Genomic DNA, 19570 nt, shown 5'->3' with positions numbered 1-19570 from the left:
CTATGGTACTTGAAAGCTTGACAAACACAACTACGAGGCTTGAAGAACTCACATAAGCTGATTATTCCTTCAACTTTCAGAACAACTACACTGCTCAGCTTTTAATGACCTTCACATGTACTTACAGCTCTATAGCTGCTAGACTTGATAGTGCAAGTACCTACATTTGTTCAGTACTATTTCAGTAGTTTGAGTATGCTGTCATTATTTGTTGTCCTGCACACTGTGAAGGGAGGTTCCAATGCAAACAGACACACGAATGTTCACACGTTTCTGCAGATGTCCATTATCACATGGCTCAAACCAGAGCATTTCTGGATGCGGCCTTGCTAACAAGGTCTAGTTTAAAAGACTGACACGTGCAATTTAGATATATTAGTACTATAAAAACCTTAATTTTACTGATAAAAACTGCCATTCCAAGTCAAATTTATTTCATCCAGGAACTTTTACAACTTGTACTATGATAAAATATTCTTTTGCTAATAAAAACAGAATTTAAATTAGAACCACGGCTCTACGGTTATTAGTGGAACCACTTCTGGTTAGGTCTGCAACACACTGATCTTCTCCATCAAGAACATTACTCCAGAGTTCTACAGTACTTCTTTAAGACATCAACAAAACTTCCAGAAACGCCCTCCAGCTCTGGGCTTTTTCAGACATGAATGTAAGTTCCTCAGCTTCTCTTCTGAAACTGCAGGTAGCTGATGTGAGCCTGCCAGCTCATGTGCTTGTATCAGCATGCATCCCCCATGTCACAGCTGGATTTGATACTGGTAAAAGCTATTGTCTGAATTCCCACTTTGTGTTTCTTGCATTTCAATTGGTAAAAACTTTCCTCAACTGCTTTATCCTTTGTTTTATTTAGGTCAACAAAATGAATTAAGAGCAGTCTTGGCAAAGAGCTAAAAATAATTATAATCAAATTTTAAAATGGCTCTGCTAGAGGGAATGCTTGCAATGGACCCAGTCCACCACCACCCTTAAACCAGCAACTGCAAGCTTTAATTTCCCCATCGACTTAGAATCATAGAATCATAGAATCACTAAGGTTGGAAAAGACCTAAAAGATCACCCAGTCCAACCGTTCACCTATTCCCAATAGCTCCTACTAAACCATGTCCCTCAACACAACATCCAGTCTTTCCTTGAACACCCCCAGGGTCGGTGATTCCACCACCTCCCTGGGCAGTCCATTCCAGTGCCTGACCACCCTTTCTGAAAAGTAATACTTCCTCATGTCCAGCCTGAATTATGACAGCTCCCATTGAAGCTAACCATACATTTACCGTATGCAACTAGCATTTTCTCCCTATAACCACAGAGAAGTCTACTGCCTTTTACACATGCTTCCTTAAGCAGATTCAAGTTGTAACACATCCAACCATGCTCTAATCATTGGCTGGGATACCCATACCCTGAGAAGGAATCATGGTAGCCTGGAAAACACAGCACACCAAAAGCTGTTTTTAAACTCCCGATCCTGTATTTACCTCAAAGGTGTTTGACACCAGAAACTATAAAAGCTATCAAGAGATGAGCACGGCTCAAAAGTTTCAGGGACTTCATAGAAAGCCACTTGCTCCATTGTGTTTCTTGAAATTGCATAGTACTAGTTACTGTCTTAACCCACAAAGCAACTGCCATAGCCAAGAGCAATGAGCTATCAATGATGATACTAAATGCACATTAGCAGAAAGACACGCTAGCACCAAATTAAACCTTTGGATCAAGCCTCAGAAGAGCTCCGTACAATTCTGGAGAAGTCTTTAAATTTGACCTTAAGCAGACCACATGGAACTTCCTCAGTCATCTACTGTGATGCAAGAAGCCAGCACCCATCTCTGTGTACTGACAAAATGAGTCCACATTTACCTACCTGGTACCTTTAAAGATCACAGACATTGCAGTCAAAAGCAGTAATATCCTAAAAATTAGACAGGTGAATGCAGAAAGCACACAGCCATGAAGGCACAGAGTTGCAGCAACCTAATGACCAACAGCTGCCTACTGTACAGACTTTGGGTGTTGCTGGCAATACTCAGAGTTGTGAACCACATAAATAACTACAGTAGAGTTGTATCTGAAGGCACATTAATTGGGAATTACTCTATGTAAGGTGAAGGCAAAAATAAAAACACTCCTTGGTCACTATCAAGCAACCCTAGCATTTTGCTGAAAAATTATTCTGAAGAGAAAGACTCCAATCATTGATTATCAGAGTTGACACAAAACTTACCCAAACTACTCTGAACCCGGTTACATCACAAGATTCAAAAACATTAAGAAATATGAGGCAGAGGATGAGATTTATTTTTGCTTCACAAGTCGGATCATTTTTTTCCTTCCTACTGTTCTGTCAGGACAGCAAAGAAGAGTAAGTATATAATTTGGGAGGAAACCATGACTGTTTATTACGAAAAGGACACACACCAAACCTTTAACTTCTTCAAATTAGATGGTGCCAGCAAGGTTAACAGCAGTCACTGGTTTCACTTTGTCAGCAAGTCCTTTACCCAAACTCACATTTTGAGACAAGGAAAAAAAAAAAGTAAAAAAGAGGGAAAAATGACTATAAGAAACAGTAGTGAGATTCAATGTGGGAATATTGAAATGGTTAGCTAGAAAAGCTTAACTTCCTCACGGCTGAGTTCACCTTCTGCACCTTGTGAAACTCTTGGAGGGAGTAATACAAGACAGGCATTCATTTCTTTGACCACATAGATCAAGGTTATTCAGAGACTGGTTGGTTAAGACTACGTTAAAAGAAAGCTCATCCTTGAGTTCCTGAGTCAGGATCGTAAAACAGGAAGAAAGCCTACTTCAGGTCCTCCATGTGATGTGGTTACGCATTACATTCGTTGCCTTTACAAAACTGTGGCCATGGCATATTTCTTCCTTGAACTATAGCATTTTTCAGTCTTCAATGACAATTAATGTATGAATCACCCTTTCTAACACCAAAAGGGTAACTTATCTCTTTCAGCCTGAGAACAAAGGTAACTTAAAGTTTCCTAAGACATGGCCACTACCATCACATATCATATCCATGCCATCTTGCTCAAGAAGCAAGGGCCGCTCTACTTAGTGCATTTGAAATAGTGTTGTAAACCACTGTAAACCTCAACTCAGGTATAGATGGCTTCTGTCCAAAGCAGATGTTAACAAGCAAGAGGAACATTTCCTCAGGAGCTCATGACAGGCAGCCAGAACCCAGCCAGTCTAAATGACTACAAGTAGCTCAGAGGAATGCATAAGCAGATGAAAGCAAAACCAGCCCTTCCAAGACAGATTCACACAGCCCTACACATGCAGGTCCATACAGAGACATAACATAAAGTCCTCAGGCAGCACTTGGTCAGTTCAGTTTTCCTCTGCTGAAAAATACAAAATTGGGTAGAAACAAAGAAATAAACAAATGAACATGAGTCCTCTGAAGGTGGTGGTCTGCACCTGCCAGATAGAAGTTCCCAAGTTAAAATTCTTCAGTTAAAAGTTAAAATGAACTCCAGCGAGTTCATTTAGATGAATTCCAGGAGAAAGATGTAGTTACCATACAAAAAGACAAAAGTTTGTTTCTGGATTCCTCATTCAAGGCCTCCTATGAAACTTTAAATAAGTCTGTTTCTTTAGGAAATAGTGTAACTCGGCAAGTGCAGAAGTGGGTCTGGATACAGCCCACCATTCAAGCATCCCTGCACTGAAGCACCACACTTTCAGCAAGGTGGGCAGCCAGTGGTCCCTCTAAAGCTTGCAACAGAAAATGGATGCAGCAGCAGCCACCAAAATGCTTCTAACATCTAACAAATTGCCTCATGTACCTAATTCAGGCATAATGTCAGAAGTATTCTGGGACTTCTCTACCTACCTCTCTGTTGTTTCCCACTGCCCAGCCCCCCCACCCACTCCACTTCTTGTGTATCAAGAAACTATTTATCACAGATTTAAGTGATTAAAAATATAAACACACATGCAAACTACCATAAGCTACCTTTGGTTAAAATTGTCAGGCAAACAAGGTAAATATTCACAGTTTAAAGCACAGTGGGACCAGGAGAGGAAAAAAAAAAAATAAAATAAGCAAAAAACCCACAACACTCCTCCAGAAATTTATAAGCTATCGTGTTCTGCTAACCTAGCTAACAGGTTGGTAACTAACAAAGATTATCTCCCTGTGTTGATATTCAGTCTCAAATAAATTTCCTCCTCCACCCCTTCTCCCCAAATCCTTGGATGCTTTGAATGGCTTTGTTCATAGCTAGAAGGACTTCACTCCCCAGCGCACACAAGGTAGCAGCGTGCTCTTGTGGATCCTGGAGCTCTGGGCTCCCCAAAGCTTGCACGTTTTGCTGTAAGATGCAAGATGAGCCATGGCAATATTCCCTGGGAGAGAGCAAAAGATGCAGCATGAAGTCAATCACAAACATAGAAAGACCACGACAGCAGGAAGTCACAAAGGGTACAAGTACCCCATATACTTCATTTTCCTGGCATGATTTATTTTGCTATACAAAGATCCTCAGTGCAATGGAAAATACAAAAGCCCTTTGTGCAGAGGGCAAGTGTAGCTGAAACAGTGCCAAAAAGACTGTCATGCTTTTTGCTCCATCTGCCTGCTGAGGAACACATAAGCAATCAGCCAGCTGTCTCTGCTGTTGGTGTCTAATGCAGAGAAGTTCCCAAAAGACACACAGGAGTCACCAAACCCCTACCTACACACAAAGGTGCAGCAAAAAGAATGCAATACTATCCTCCAGAAGAGACTGGAAGATAGAAAACTCAACAAGAGGCCTGCAAGAACCTCCAGTAACTGTATTTCTGTTGTTCAGGAGGAGTGTCACACCACAGCACAGCTGTCAGTAACAGTGACAGCTCCAGCTCAGAGCTGGGCTGGTAAGAGTGCTGCTTTTACATTCAGATACAGCTTAGCTCTACTACAACACTAAAAAAACAATACATACAAGCTATTTTCTAAGAAAGCAGTAACCTCACTGGCTTTTGGTAAGTACTGCTACAACTACAAACATGGGTAGCCAGAGGGAGATGGCCACTGCAGAAATCTTACTGCCAACCTTTCATAAGCAAAATAAAAAAAAAAAAAAAAAAAAGCCTAAATAGATGAACAGAAGGAAACTCCTACAAGCATGTTCCATCCCACCACCAAGAAAATACCTTTACTTTTTCCAAACTTGCATTCAATTCTTGGCAGAACATTTCAAATGTTATACTGAGATATAACTAAGATATAACTCAATCTGTTATGTTCGACCCCTCAGTTTCCCAAATTTTCAGCTCTAGGGACTTCAGACTTTGCCAGCCAGCTACAGAAAATCAGATTTCTTTTTGGCAGTACACGTTGCATGTTCCAGAACATAGAACAGTTGACAAGCAGAGGCTGCCCTAGTGATTAGAACTGACTCTAATACTTCTTTCGGACCGATGAGTTAGGAAAACCATAGGACCTTCACTGGAAGCTATTATAAATTTTATGACTTAAATAGACTTCAACAGGAAAAGACAACTCCAGACACACTGGATTTTGATCCTACAAGTAATTTTCGCACTCTCAGTAGGTAAAAAGAATAGTGCCATGTATATAAAAAAACTAAGTATCAATTTCCATACCACTCATGCACGCCTTGTAAAACTGATCAGTATTTTGAATTATATATCAGCTTATTTCTTATAATAAATCAAACTGTGCCATCTGTGATTTCAAGTCTAGTAATAACATTGCATTTACTTTATGCTAGAAATCAAATGTCTTCTAACCACCAGACATGATATTTGAATAATCTTTAGAATAACCTTTGTTCAGCCGAAGGACAGCATACTCTAACTAGTGGCATTGTATGACATCTTATGTGTATTTCTCCTCTTTTCTACCCTCTTTGATAATGACAAAGTTGGGGGACAGGGGAAAGTCTTATTCGTGATCCATCCACCAAATATTCTGGAAAAGTTCAGTCTCCTGAACTTCCATAGGATACTTATTCAGTACTTAATGGGGACACTTCTAATCATATGTTTCAGTCAGTCAAGCACAACTCTCAGACTCACAGCTTCGGAGCAAGCATGACTAACTAAACCCTTCTCAGAGAAATCACATCATAAACGCAGCAGTACAAAACATCAGTGTAATACTGAGTTGTTTCCAGTACTGACCTTCTGGCTGTAGGTTATGCATGAGAATTGTATCTGGATATGAATTAGGAAGCAGCACTGTATCTGCTTCTGCGCTGAAACTTCACATATGCTATTGCCATTTCTCCCCTAGCATAAAATAAAGCCTTCCACTGTGACTGACTACAACTGAGGAAAAAGGATGAATAAGGTAACAAAGGAAAGTAGAGAATATTGGTGTTATGCTTCTGATGCAGGTTTGGTTTTTTTTTCTTTCATTTGTTCTCAGTTTCTGAAGTAGACTAAAGTCTAACTGAAGCAGTGCAGTCTTCACTGAAGTTTTTTTTATTCAAAGTCAAAACTCACAAGTTGTTTCCAGTAAGCATGTCATGTTAATTAGTTTTAAACAGGTCATAACAGAGTCATAGTTCACATACAAAGCATTTAACCACTCACTAGAATCTCATTCAATAGGCAATGAAGCTTAACAAACTGTTTCTTCCAGAGGTCTAGAAAAGACAAGTTCCAAACACTCTTGAAGTGAAAACGTACACGTTGACCTTTGCTATCAAAACAGATCCAACATGGAATTTGCAGCCAGATTCGTTTTCCCCTTTGGCAACCCCCTCCTCCCAGTTAAATGGAGCATTACAAATCGCTTCTGCAAAACTTAAGTGAAATTTCCAACAGACTGTGCAACCAAAAGGTGTGTTTTCAGAAGAAGTAGGAAGCCATCATTAAGAATTAACATTTACAAGACATTACTGAAAAATCCACCTACTTTAGATACATAAGAGACATGCATTGCTTCCCTTCCACCACTGCTCCATCCCTCGTCCCCTTCACAAAACAAAACAAAAGGGAACTAAGCAGATTGAAAATGGAAAGGCGTGAGTACAGAAGATATACAGGAAGCGATTCCTTCTAATGTGTTATCCAGATCTTAGATTTGAATCATACAAATCCAGTTGTGATAATAAAGCTGACTGTAATAACTATTAGTTGCCTTATGTATTGAATCTGTCCATGCTTACTGAAATCTCACATAGTATTTTATTCTGTTATATAATAATTCATTTACACAAAGCTGTGTTCCAGAATCCTACAACTTCATGTAATACAGCACAGCCTTCTCCCACACTTCACACTGAATTAAAATAAAACCAACGCACCTCACCCCTTACCTCACAGGACAACATCTGACATGACTCCTTTCGTGCCCCCTTCTCTGAGCACCAGGCTCACCTTCCCAAAGTCACAGCAGCTCTGAAACACAATCTGAGGTCATTACTGCCTGAACCTACTCCAAATGCTGAAGATACAAAAGATGAGTAGTTGAAATAAAGGTCTATTTTGGATGGCAGAGGATGAACTTCAACTGAGTTAACAAAAAGTTTTCAGCCTGCAGAAGTGACGGTAAAAATGCACATAAAAAGCATCTTGGAGAACATGGCTCCTTCTTCCAGTGCTTCTTTGGTCACACCATGCTGAGATCAGCCTCTTCACCGCACTTTGATCAGGCAAACAACACTGTCAGAGAAAACTAGACTTTATTAAAGCCTTTGATATCTCCCGACCACATTTAATGACACACCCCAATCACTGCTAGGTTTTCCTGCTGCCATAATACATGGGGTCATTTCTTCAAATGGAACGTGACCATAAATCTGCTTGGTCTGAATTTGTTTTGCTATCAGCTGAAACGTAATGTCAGTATTCAAGTATTCAAGATTGTTTTTCCACATTCAGGCTTTAAAGTATGTGCTCAAACACGTTATGAGTTCCTCCATTTGTCTGAGAATGTTTTCATTCTGCTTTTATCAGCTACTAATCCCCCAGAAAAAAAAAAACACCATACCAACCACCTGTACTCAGAGTACAATTTTCTGATTATTTTCCTTAAGCTAATTTTACAAGTGTGGTACTCATTTTCTCCCTTTCATTTAAAGAACAGCCTCAAATCACGCCAGCTTTCCCAAAACCAGGCAAGACTCCAAAAGGCCGAAGCCTCAGGCCTGGAACACTTCAACTTCCCAAGCCACCTTATGCTAGCTATGTACGCCAGATGCCCTTCTCTTTTCATACAGAAAATAATCTTTAAGCAGCATATGGCCTTGACTATGCATGTATGTCCCGGCAGGTTCAGTCTAAAAGGGTTACAGTCCATTTGTCAAGCCATATCACATTTCCTCCACACCCTTCCTCTCACAAGTAACCCAACACTGCTAACAGCCAACTAGAGTCAGCTACAGTGGCACAACCACAACAGAGTGAAGATGATTGTTTTAACCTGGCAAAATAGGCTGCAGCACAGACAGTGAATCACTGCTACTAGAATAAAGGGCATGGCAAAGCAGAACCTGAAGTGATGAGGAGTTAACAGTTCAACAGTCCCGAGAAGAGAAGCCTGATTCTCCAAAACAGCGTTTTATCAGCATACAGCCCTCACTTCCCACAATCCGAGCAGACAATGTGCGCACCACTGCATGGGCACAAGAAGTGAGGTTATACTGTGCTGTCCTTCCAACTGCTGGACAAAGAGCCCTCGGCAACCCCATCCCACTCTGGGCAGCGTAAGATTTATAACCCAAAGGCACAGGCAGTATCGTAGAGGCAGCTGAGCTATGAACTGTACAGTTCATCCACTTAAGGAAAGGGAGGTTCTAATATTTACTGGCATAACTTAGCATCTCTGAATTTCTTACACTAAAATTAGAGTTTTGCCAGTATAAGCTCATAGGTCACTTAGAGAACTCCTACTGCCATAGCTGTACCAGTCACAAGTCACTGCCATATTCTTACCAGCACAGCTGGAAGCACTGAACCTCAACAAGACTTCAGTATCTCATTTTGGGTTCCAACTCTCTCTCTGGTGCTGTGGTGCTTCAGGACAAGGCTCTGATGGATGGTGGGAGCGCTGACTTTGTTTCCACCATCCACAGTTCCACAAACAAGCTCTCTATACTCAACAATAAACATCCCCTTCACATACACTGTGCCAAGCTTCTTCCTTTCTAGACAGCACACTTCGAGTTAGTTTCATAGAATAGCAGAAGCCTTTGCTTACTCAATATCTGACATGCACAATATAAAGACTTGTTGTGCACGTGATTTATTACCAGAACAGAGATGAAAAAAGTTACAAGAGATAACACCAAAAGCTTTACCATAACAGCCATTTTGCTCTTCCCAGGGCAGCTGAGAGGTGCTTTACAGTGACTGCTTCAGAGTCAGCATAAGGACTTTGTTAGCCTCTAGGCCAGAGGCCTTGGGAGAACACTAAATTCCTTCTTAGTATATGTAATTACAGTTAAAGAAAGTCCATAGACACTTCTTTACTGGGAAAAAGGCCAATACGATTCAGAATGTGAAATTTACAGGTATTGCAACACTACAGGAATGAGGATACTCAACTTGTTTACTTATTGTCTCTGAATTTGGCAATTCCTAGATGAACTACAGGAATCCTGACTGAATTCCAAGTTAACCGTATTAAGTACCATACAATGCAAGAATAGGCTGTAAAAATCTGTTTAGATTTGCATGTAAATATGAAATACTTGTTCTATAACTTGGGACCAGGTGACAGTGTTTGAAAGTTTTTTTTTTTAATCTAAATACAGTGGTGACCTGCTGCCTGAAAGACAGCTCACTCCACTACGTGAATGTCCTTAGAACACCTATTTGAAACCATAAAGCTTATGGCAACAGACAGGAAGCGAGACAGCAACATGCAGCAAAACTCAAATGGGAGAGAGAGGAAGGCTCTGACCGTGCTGCTGCTCGCTGCGCTGCCGCAACTCAGTATTTACAGCCTATTCCACCAACTCCTTTTTCTTTTTTAGTCCAAATGGCTGCACAACATGACTTAGAACGTGAGAACATCAGTGTCTGCTTTCCTGGTCTAACACCTGAGAATCCCCACTTGACAAGACCAAGCAGTTATCTCCAGAAAATGACCATCAGCTTGAGATACAACTACTCTTGAAATAGCTATTTCTAATGGGAAGGTCTGAGCTTAAAAGCAGAAGCAAATTACAGGACTTGGCTTCTGAAGACATTCCCATACAGAAAGCTTGGCCCAAATCACTAAGCACTCCATAAAAAGCAGTTAGAGCACAACAGAAGAACCACAGAAGTGTCCACTCAAGATAAGCTAAGTGCCACCTCTCCATCTCAAGAAGTTGAAAGTTCAGCTGTTTAAGTGCACCAAACTTTGCTTCATGCAGTCCACTCTCCTTCTTCCACAAACATTTGTAAAAACAGAATAAGCTGTGGGTAGAGCAGACAACAACTGAGGGCACCCACAGCCAGATGAGCATCCTCTTGAAAATACAGCCCTTTGGTACCTTTTGTTTATGTAGAAAAGATATCCATACAAATTCTGCAGAAGTGTCAAAATAGAACCATCTCAACTTTTCAGTACTGTAACTAGCACTACAGGACTCCTCTCTGGTGAGGCTATTCAAAGGCAGAGTACGGTGGAAGACCATTACTGATTTTACCCATCTCACCTCAGAGGGACTCGGGAGGACAGGAAGGAGGCTGCAGAGAACATTTGCACAGTGCAACAGCATACAAGCATTATTTTGTTACAAGGATTGGTCATTTTAAACAGAATTTGTTAGCAAGCTGCACTGCAGTCCTCAAAAAGCTGCTATGTCAAGAAAGTAACAGCTTACAGGCTTGGATTGCTGAAAGTAGAGCAGCAAAGTTGTGTTTTCCATTTCAAAACCCAAGTGGAGCTCTTCTTTTATAACTCATCTCCATGGATAACAACAGAAGCAGTTAATAGCACCTCCTGCCATATTTAATATACTTTGTTGGCTGTGCTATTTGTTAATATAACAATAGCATGTGGCAACCTGGAATCAGAAATAGCAAAACTAATACTGGTGACATTTATTTCTAAATGTAAACACCTCGATCTTGAAACCCTAAATTGGAGTCTGAACAGCTTCTTAACATCAGCTAAATACCACACTTTTTGCCTGAAAATGAGCTACAAAACAGAACGTCAGACATCTCTACATCAGTTTGCTTCATCTGTCCCAGCCATATTTTAAATTGGGAAGCAGTTTTCAGAGCTTAAAGTAATAGAAATGCTCATTATAGGATTTTTATTTATTTTTTTTTTCTCCCCCCCCCAAACTCCACCGTTTTTTAAGTTTGGGGCAAAAGCACTATTTGTAACTAGAAGAAGGAACACGAAACAAGTTGAGCTGAATCTATGATAGTACTAATAGCTTTAAGGATGGAAAGTTTTATTCAGATAATAATTTCTTATTTTTTTCCCCCCCTTGAAGTTCATGAGCTTTTCAAACAACACCTGGTAGTTGCCTGCATTCTACTCTAAGAAAACGTTACAGCTCAGGATATCAAAAAGCATCACTAAGCATTGAAAAAAAATTTTCATGGGTGCTCTTCAGAAATTACTCAGAAGCATTTCAAACCTATCCAAAATCTAGTTGCCCCATTTGAAGCTGCTTCACTTGATTAAACAGCTCGATAACACATGCTTCCCTAACCTATCCAAAGTAATGAGAATGAACAGCTACTTAGCATGAAGGTCCTCAAGGTCCTCGTCCTCAGCCCTTCACAAACACATACAGTCTAATTCAACACGATTCTTAGAGGACTGTTTTGCATCACTACTAACCTTAGCCTAAATTACAAGTTTAACTCTTAAGTACTGTTTTAAAACAAAAAACAAGGCAGAACTTGATATCTGTCTATACCAGTACATTCATCACCTTTTCCCCATGTTTATATCACTGCTTAACCCAAACACAACCTAAAGAGAAAAACAGCAGCAGTGCATTGCAATGATGCAGGAAGTGGGGGTGGGGGGTGGGGAGGGGAGGGGAGAAGGCAAGGAACTACTTAGTAAATTCATGAAGAAGTTTGGGATGAAGCATATGCAACCTAGTTCAACTTCAGATAAATTTGAACTGAATTGTTGTAGCACTGGATCAACTTCTCAACGCTTCAAAGCTGTACCAAGAGACTGCAGGTATACTCCCGTTCTCCCCACTGATGCATCCGAAGCACACAGCTGCAATTCCCCTTCAGGGAGGTGTAGTTTGCTGTCAATGCAGAGCTTTTTGTTTTGAAGAAAAAAAAAAGTGTACTAGATCTGCATAGTGTGCTACGGAAAGTGAAACTGCAGCATACCTCAGTAATGGCAGTTGTTTAAAGGTGCATTGGCACAGGAGAGGGAATCAATCACCTGCATCATTTATACACTGAATAAACAGCAGAAAAGATGACTGGCAGTATTAGCGATGCATGCTTTCCCCTTCCCTTCCAGTCAACAGCACGTCACGTTTAAAATTGGTTTAAAATGAATAGTCAAACATCTAGGGGAAAATAAATTAAAAGTATTCAAAAATCTTTCAGCAGAGGGACATTAACATACTCATTCCTTGCAGAGTTTTAAAGGAGCTAACAGTGACAAATGCAATTGCCCTAAGAACTGTACAATGAGACTATTTATTTTTCTTTCCAATACAACAATCTGGTTGAAAGAAATCTGAGATACCAGGTGTAGCCCAAGAGCATTGGCTTTACTGTGGGCAGCCTGCTGCACATGTGACCAGGAAAGTGAATCTGGCAGCACATAATCCCCAGAGGAAGTATGGCCAGGTACATTACTCAAGATTCAGAGATCCAAGATTTGAACAGATAAGTAAGGCAAATACTCTACACTTCTGCCTGAGCAGCAGCTTTATTTGCTGTTCTGATTCAACCTAAAGAATCCAAACCGCCTCCAACAACACTTCAGGCACCACGCACAATTCAATTCTAGAAACAGAATCAGCAATTCATTCATTTCCCATTTCTCCTCGTAGGAAAAACTGAGGTGTGAGGCAGGAGAGAGACAAGGAAAGAACAGGAGAAGACAACTGGAAACATGGTGATTTTTCTTCATGAAAGACAGTTTTCTGAAAACAAAGGCACTGGCAGCTCCCAAGTTCTTCCCATACTGCCCATGAAAGGCCACTCATTGCAGACAGCAACACTGCTCACCAAAAATCTTCACAATAAGGCACTTGTCCTGGGGCAGGAATGCAAGCACACTTATTTTAAGGCAAGACAGTGCAGAAGATATACATTTAAGTTATCTAAAATAATATCTGAGGAAAGGCTGCATGTATTCTCCAAGCTCTGAGAAGCATAGTATGTACATTATCTTCAATAACTGCATCTTTTTTAGCCCCCACAACTTCTCTAAACCATCTAGTATCCCCACAAGCTTCTCTGAACTTCGATACTGAAAAAAACTGTATCTAGACTGATTTATTCACATACAAAAAGAACTGTGTTTCTCCTCTACGCTTGAAGAGAAACCAGGCACCATCATGATGCTGATCTGTAGTAGCACACATCACAGAAGCCTCATCCATCATAAACCCAGTTTTTGGTTAATCTGGAAGCTACTATTTAGTAAGGTATTTTGAGATGATGGAAGAAAATCACTTATGGTCATTACAAAACACTTTTCAGTAAATTGACTCATAAGTGGCTTTTGAGATCTAGCAGTCAGAAACAGAAGCCATGTTAAAAGCAACTACTAGAAGCTATGTATGTATGCACACCTTCGCCTGCCAGAACCACCAAAATCTTTGGCTTTCAGACCTTCCTTCCTTTGAACTGTCAGACTCCCACATCACTTCTGACCCTCATTTTGGTGAAACTCAAACCACACATATTTGTTCTCAGCACTAACAACTTCATTACAATTTTTACCTTAAGTTTTGTTTCTTTTTCAATAATAAATACAGACACACAGTCCTTCCTAATATCTCAGCACGCTGGCTGTCATTTTGAAGAGCTACAAGAGGCTGAGATGATATTCCACATATGAAGTTCACTACAGACACACATAACATAGCAGCATGTTCTTAGCACTTACCTGCTCACAAACATACAGCCACTTTCAAGACCTCTGAAACATCACAGCCAGTCAGACACCACAAACCTTAACATCTCTCCAATGAAGAGAGGCTGAGAGCTGGGGATGTTCACCCTGGAAAAGAGAAGTTTCTAGGGAGACCTCAGTGTGGCCTTCTAGTACCTAGAGGGTATTTCTAGCTCCTAAAGATGGGGAGGGACTCTTTGATAGGAAGCTTAGGGACAGGACAAGAGGTAATGGCTTCAAACTATGAAAGGGTTTATGTAGATATAAAGAAGAAATTCTTCACCGTGAGGTTGGCAAGCACTGGCACATGCTGCTCAGAGAAGATGCCTCATCTCTGGAGGCATTCAAGACCAGGCTGGATGGGGCTCTGGGCAACCTGGTCTAGTGGGAGGAGCTGGGACTAGATGATCTTTAAAGATCCCTTCCAACCCAAGCCATTTTGTAATTCTACGGTCTTTCAGAATCACTCTTTTCTCTAAGCAATGCACATATTATGAGAGAGCATCTGCAGTCTGAAGAACCATTTTGCTTTCCATAGTTACCCTCCAGCTGAAACTTCAAGATTGAAGTCCCAAAAATGTGAATATGATAAACCCAAGTAAATACAGAGTTCTCCCTTATTCAATGCTACATACTGAACAAATTATTTTCAGGCTACAGGTTTCTTTTGAATCATATTTTGGACTTGCAGCTACTACATATGTGAATTCATTCTTCTAACGAACTTAAACGAAGTATATTTAGAACAGCAAAGAAGATGTAAAAACATTTCCTTAGCGCTTAAAATCTACTCTGACATAAGCAAGATCTGAAGAGAACATTACATGACTTTTCCACTCCAATATCACATTTTCAAAATACTGAGGTGTACAGATCTTCTCATCTAATAAAGTTGATTTCTACAGACGTAGATGAATATAACATTCAGTCTGTGAAATTAAGCCACTTTTCAGTTGTAATTTGGAGAAGTGAATGCCAATCTTCTAATACAGAAAGATTTAGCTCCTTTGATTTTTAGACCACTCATGAATTCTCAAGCAGAAGCCACAAAACAAACAAACTGCTGTTTGAAAATAGAGATTTCTCTGAGGCAGACGGGAGAAGCACAAAGATGTGTCACTCCACACGGCAAGCACCTGCTGAATATAACACTGAAGAAAAAAATGCATGGAGTTTGAGAGGTAAGGGAGTTTATAGTCACCTTCTAGAAACCCCCTGAACTCTGCACCTGCAGGGATGCTTCAAACAATCCAATCACTTGACCTCAGAATCAGAAATTTTACAACTGATGGTTACAAACTGGATTCATACAGGACACCTATTGTGTATTTCACTGATTCACTAATTTATTGCAGTGGTACAAACTAGTCCTGTCCTAACCTAAGCCTCTTCATCTTCATAAATAAAATTAAAGGCTGTAAAAACATTCACCCTGTAAAGCATTAAGATGGAAGAATTTCTATGGGAGCTCTACACAGTGTGCAAGGCTTAACTAAGGACATCAAGTTGCTTTAGCATCACCCTTCAGGTTTTTGTCCTCTCTCCAGTCACTTCACTAATTAAGTATAGAATGCATCCCATGGTTAGCAAGTACTCTCAATATTGATGATGTAGCAAAATTTAAGACATCTGCACATCCAGGCAGATGTTTTCTGGCTCCGAAGAAACCATTAAAGAAGCAACCACATAATATGAAGTACAGGGAATAAGAAAGGACACTTGGACTAAGTCTCTCGGAGATGCAGCTGACCCTTCCTTGATCTGACATAACCAGCAATTACTCCAACCGCACTGAACTCAAGGCTGCTGCACTGAAGAACTCTCTGCTGTTTAAGAAGTTACCCCAGATCTCCACAGTGACATTTCACACTTCCAAGCAGCTTCTCCTGTTCCGAACTTCCCCCCTCACTGCAGCACCACACACTGGTTTCAGTTGCCTTAATCAGTTCAGCAGGAAAACGTTATTTATGGAAGCAAACAAACGTTAACTTCAGTAGAAATTAACACGAGTTAAAAGCTGGCTGCAACCAACTGACAGCACATGCTGTCATGCAGTTCACAGTTAACAAAACCTTGATTTAGGAAGTTATGAATCACCCAGCTGCCTAAGTTCCTCCTATACCCAAGGGTAACTAAAGAACGACTGTGCTCACACCAAAGTAGATACCTACGTTTAGTCAGCTGAGCAGCTCTTCAGGTCCACTGATGAGGTCTCCGCAGACTATAATGGGAGCACAGGCAATGAGCTCACACCCTGGCGTCTAAATTTAGGTGCCTCAGTCTGTGAGCCAGCCCTACAGTTTATACAGCCAAGGTACAAGGCATGCTGATAGGCTGCATGCATACATGCTGTAAGCAACTGCTGGGAGAACAGCCCTTCAAAACCCCTTTTCCAAACATGGACTCTCAGGACAAAATAAGGCAGTGTAAGAAAGCCTGCTCGTAGCACACTGGTTGAATTCCTCAGCTACATTCCATACAAGTTTCAGTTTGCATGAAAAGCAAATGGTTTCTAGATATACTTAAGGAGGGAGGGACCCTGCCCTACAAAGGCTGTCTTTAAAAATAGCAACGCATCTGAATGATTTCCAGCACACAACTGGTCAGAAAGAACATCCCTCATTCATGAGCTCTGTAAGCAGGGAAGGGCTGATAAGGAATTGCATTAGAATGGTGCTACATTGTTCACTGCTGCTATATGTACACAAGCCTGGACTTTTATAAACTAAAGCTAAGGAAAGGTTGGATGAAAAAAAATTCTTGAACAACAACAAAAAAAAAAAAAAACAAAAAAAAAAAAACCACACATATACAACAGAACCCAGGCAAAGCTGTTTTAGGGCAAGAGTAGACACAGAATGACAGCTTCCAAACAAGGCACCACATCCCTGAACTGCTGTACACAGACCTTAATCTGTCCCAACTGTCAGACAAAAAAAATACAGGAGATAATCTCCACATCCTGTACTTCTGCAGACCTACTCACTTACAGAACCAAGGGCTGCATAAATTGTTTGTCCACAAAATAATGCTGGGACAACATGTTCAACCATTACGCAGCCTAATATGTTTCTGTATCAGTCACACAATATCACTCCATCCCAGGAAAGGACAGACCAAAAATCACAGGCTACACTACTGATGCTTCATAGGTCAGTAGTTGGTCTATCCAGTGCCCATCTGCACTCAACTTTCCTAGTGTTCAGCATCTTCCAGTGTAACCAGCACACCTCTCTTAACAGCTGATTAATTGTTTCTCCGTTAGGTTGCCTGCAAACTTGACCAAGGATTATTTTTAAACAACATTGAAAATGAAGATGTGAAAGTACAAATTCAAGAAGGCTTTACACAAGAAGTTTGACTGAAGTACTGCTGTAAGTAGCGTTAAAGCATGTCACACTGATTCTGCATTATTCTGTCTTGCTGAGGTCTCACAGAAGTTGTTTTCACAGCTTTGCTATGATTTCATCAGGGCCACCAGACATAAAACTTTCCTTAAACCTTTGCTTAATAGAATTACATTTCCTTCATTTAACACTTCAAGTCATTCTCAGTAGCAACCTTTGTCAGTTTACCTAAGCACATAAATTCATTATTATTTAGATTGTCTTTTATTCCCTTTTAACTACTTGCACTAAATCACCCCCACAAAAAAAAAAAAAAAAAGAAAGAAAAAAAAAAAGAAAAACCTTCAAAACTGTCCCACAGTTAATAGTGCAGAGCTCAGTCAGCTTAAGTCTTTAGTAGTAGCTACTTTATAGGATACAAGTCACATAAATGAACAGATCTGGTAACTTCTAGTTTCACTTTCAGAAGTTTTCATGAGATACACAAATTACAGTATTTAGCAAAAACTCAAAATAAGAACTTAGTACCATCAGTGGCCACACACAGCAGTATTCAGTGCCGCTGTTCACAGATAAAAGGGAAACTTCTTCACATTGTAAGATTAGATTATTAGCATGTTCAATTATTTTCTTCAGTAGCTCAAAACCACAGCAGGAGCAGAGTGGCTTCCTACAAATACAGACTTCACTGCAGACTAAATGAAAGCTTCATATCTGTAAGTTTCAGGTCAAAGACAACAGGCTTTCAAAAGCAGAACGACAAGGCAAGACGCAGGGGCAGACCCCATGTCAGGCTGCTGGTCACCTATTCGGCAAGGAACTTCTGTTTTGAACACATTTCTGCTCATGACTTTATGGTCTAAATTACTCTGAATCAGACAGTCTTTAAGGTACACTAGAGTTTATTTACTCCTCCAATGTTTTGTTATTTTTTTTTTTTTTTTAAGACAGTAATGGGAATATAAGATCAGATATGTTAAGTATACATTCATGAATGGTCAACTGTTACAAGTACTAAAGTATTTACTGCCTATTTAAACTGCATTTGTGATCAATGCAGTGTAATGTGACCATTACATTACATCAACAGCACACAGCTTGACTGTCTTGCTGTTTCTATGACTGGGTTTTAATATTGTCTAAGAATGAGACCTGTTACTCTTTCCATATTCATATCACTTAAAGGAAGTGCTGCTTAGTAAGTACATTTGACTGTTCCCTGCTCTGCATCCAGTTTCCTCAATAGCTTCATCTCTCTGCTGCATATCCCACCTGAAGCTGGCAGAAGAACAGTTACTTTAACAGTCTTTGGAAAGCCCAGACAGCAACTAATAACACTGCTCAGCACTAATATGTAATAGCAGCTTTGTTTTCTTCAATATTACCATCCAGTTCAACAACTTCATCTTGCAGCTGGCAGAACTGCTTCCCCAAATTCTGCCCTCACTGCCCTAAAGTTAGAAAATGAGAGAACACACCACATTTGGCAGCAAACAGGGCAAGCCGATGGGGCACGAGTTACTGAAAAACCTTCTTTAACATCAAGACTGAAGCAGCCTTGAGAAAACTAATAGGAAGAGAAAAAAAAAAAAAGAAAAAAAAGAAAAGACCAACAACAACTCTCACACAAGACATAGTTTCATAGCCTGACAGAAAAAGAGGGAGACACAAAGACAAGGAGAAAAGCTAGCAAGCTGGCACTAGGTAAGAGTGAAAGTGGCATTAAAAAAGAAAAAAAAAAAAAAGCAAAAATAAAAAGCAGCTTAATTACCAATTGGAAAACTTGATATTGCAATAAAAGACATTTGACTGCTGTTTTTCAGTTCTGACCAATACAACCATAGGTCTGTCTGGTAGTTAGAAGCAAATATCAAGAGAAAGCTCAAATCATGTATTAGTTTCACTTGCATATGGTGGAATTTTTCCAGAGCTTTGTTATGATGTGAAACAGTGAAAAAAAGTGGCATATAATATTTTTATGCAGATAGCCTAAATGCAGCTCACAAGAGTAAGGGAATTTTAAGTTGTTGCAATCATCAACATGATACAACAAAACTAAGCCTGCAACGAAAACACCATGCTGAGTATACATCTGCAAACAGGTTTGTGATAGTCATGAACAGAAATACAAGATCCAAAGGAGCAGAAAACGGCAGGTTGGGATGGGAAGTGGGAG

General features: G+C 40.2%; 1 protein-coding gene and 1 long non-coding RNA gene across 2 annotated transcripts in view; both read right to left on the bottom strand.

Moving 5' to 3' along the window:
* ZEB1 (zinc finger E-box binding homeobox 1) overlaps positions 1 to 19570 on the bottom strand; it is a 105389-nt gene that overhangs the window by 65307 nt on the left and 20512 nt on the right. The gene's annotated exons all lie outside the window — the stretch shown is intronic.
* Positions 13070 to 16331, bottom strand: LOC122189545. Its single transcript, XR_006181853.1, has 3 exons — positions 16219 to 16331; positions 14042 to 14155; positions 13070 to 13183 (listed from the first exon to the last, which is right to left on the bottom strand). It is a non-coding gene; the product is annotated as an uncharacterized LOC122189545 (long non-coding RNA).

The sequence above is a fragment of the Lagopus leucura genome, unplaced genomic scaffold, assembly GCF_019238085.1.
Source record: "Lagopus leucura isolate 7727_CA_CO unplaced genomic scaffold, USGS_WTPT01 Super-Scaffold_100157, whole genome shotgun sequence".
Taxonomy (NCBI): domain Eukaryota; kingdom Metazoa; phylum Chordata; class Aves; order Galliformes; family Phasianidae; genus Lagopus; species Lagopus leucura.
Note: the sequence above shows the minus strand (reverse complement) of the source record. Positions and strands in the feature narration are given on the sequence as shown.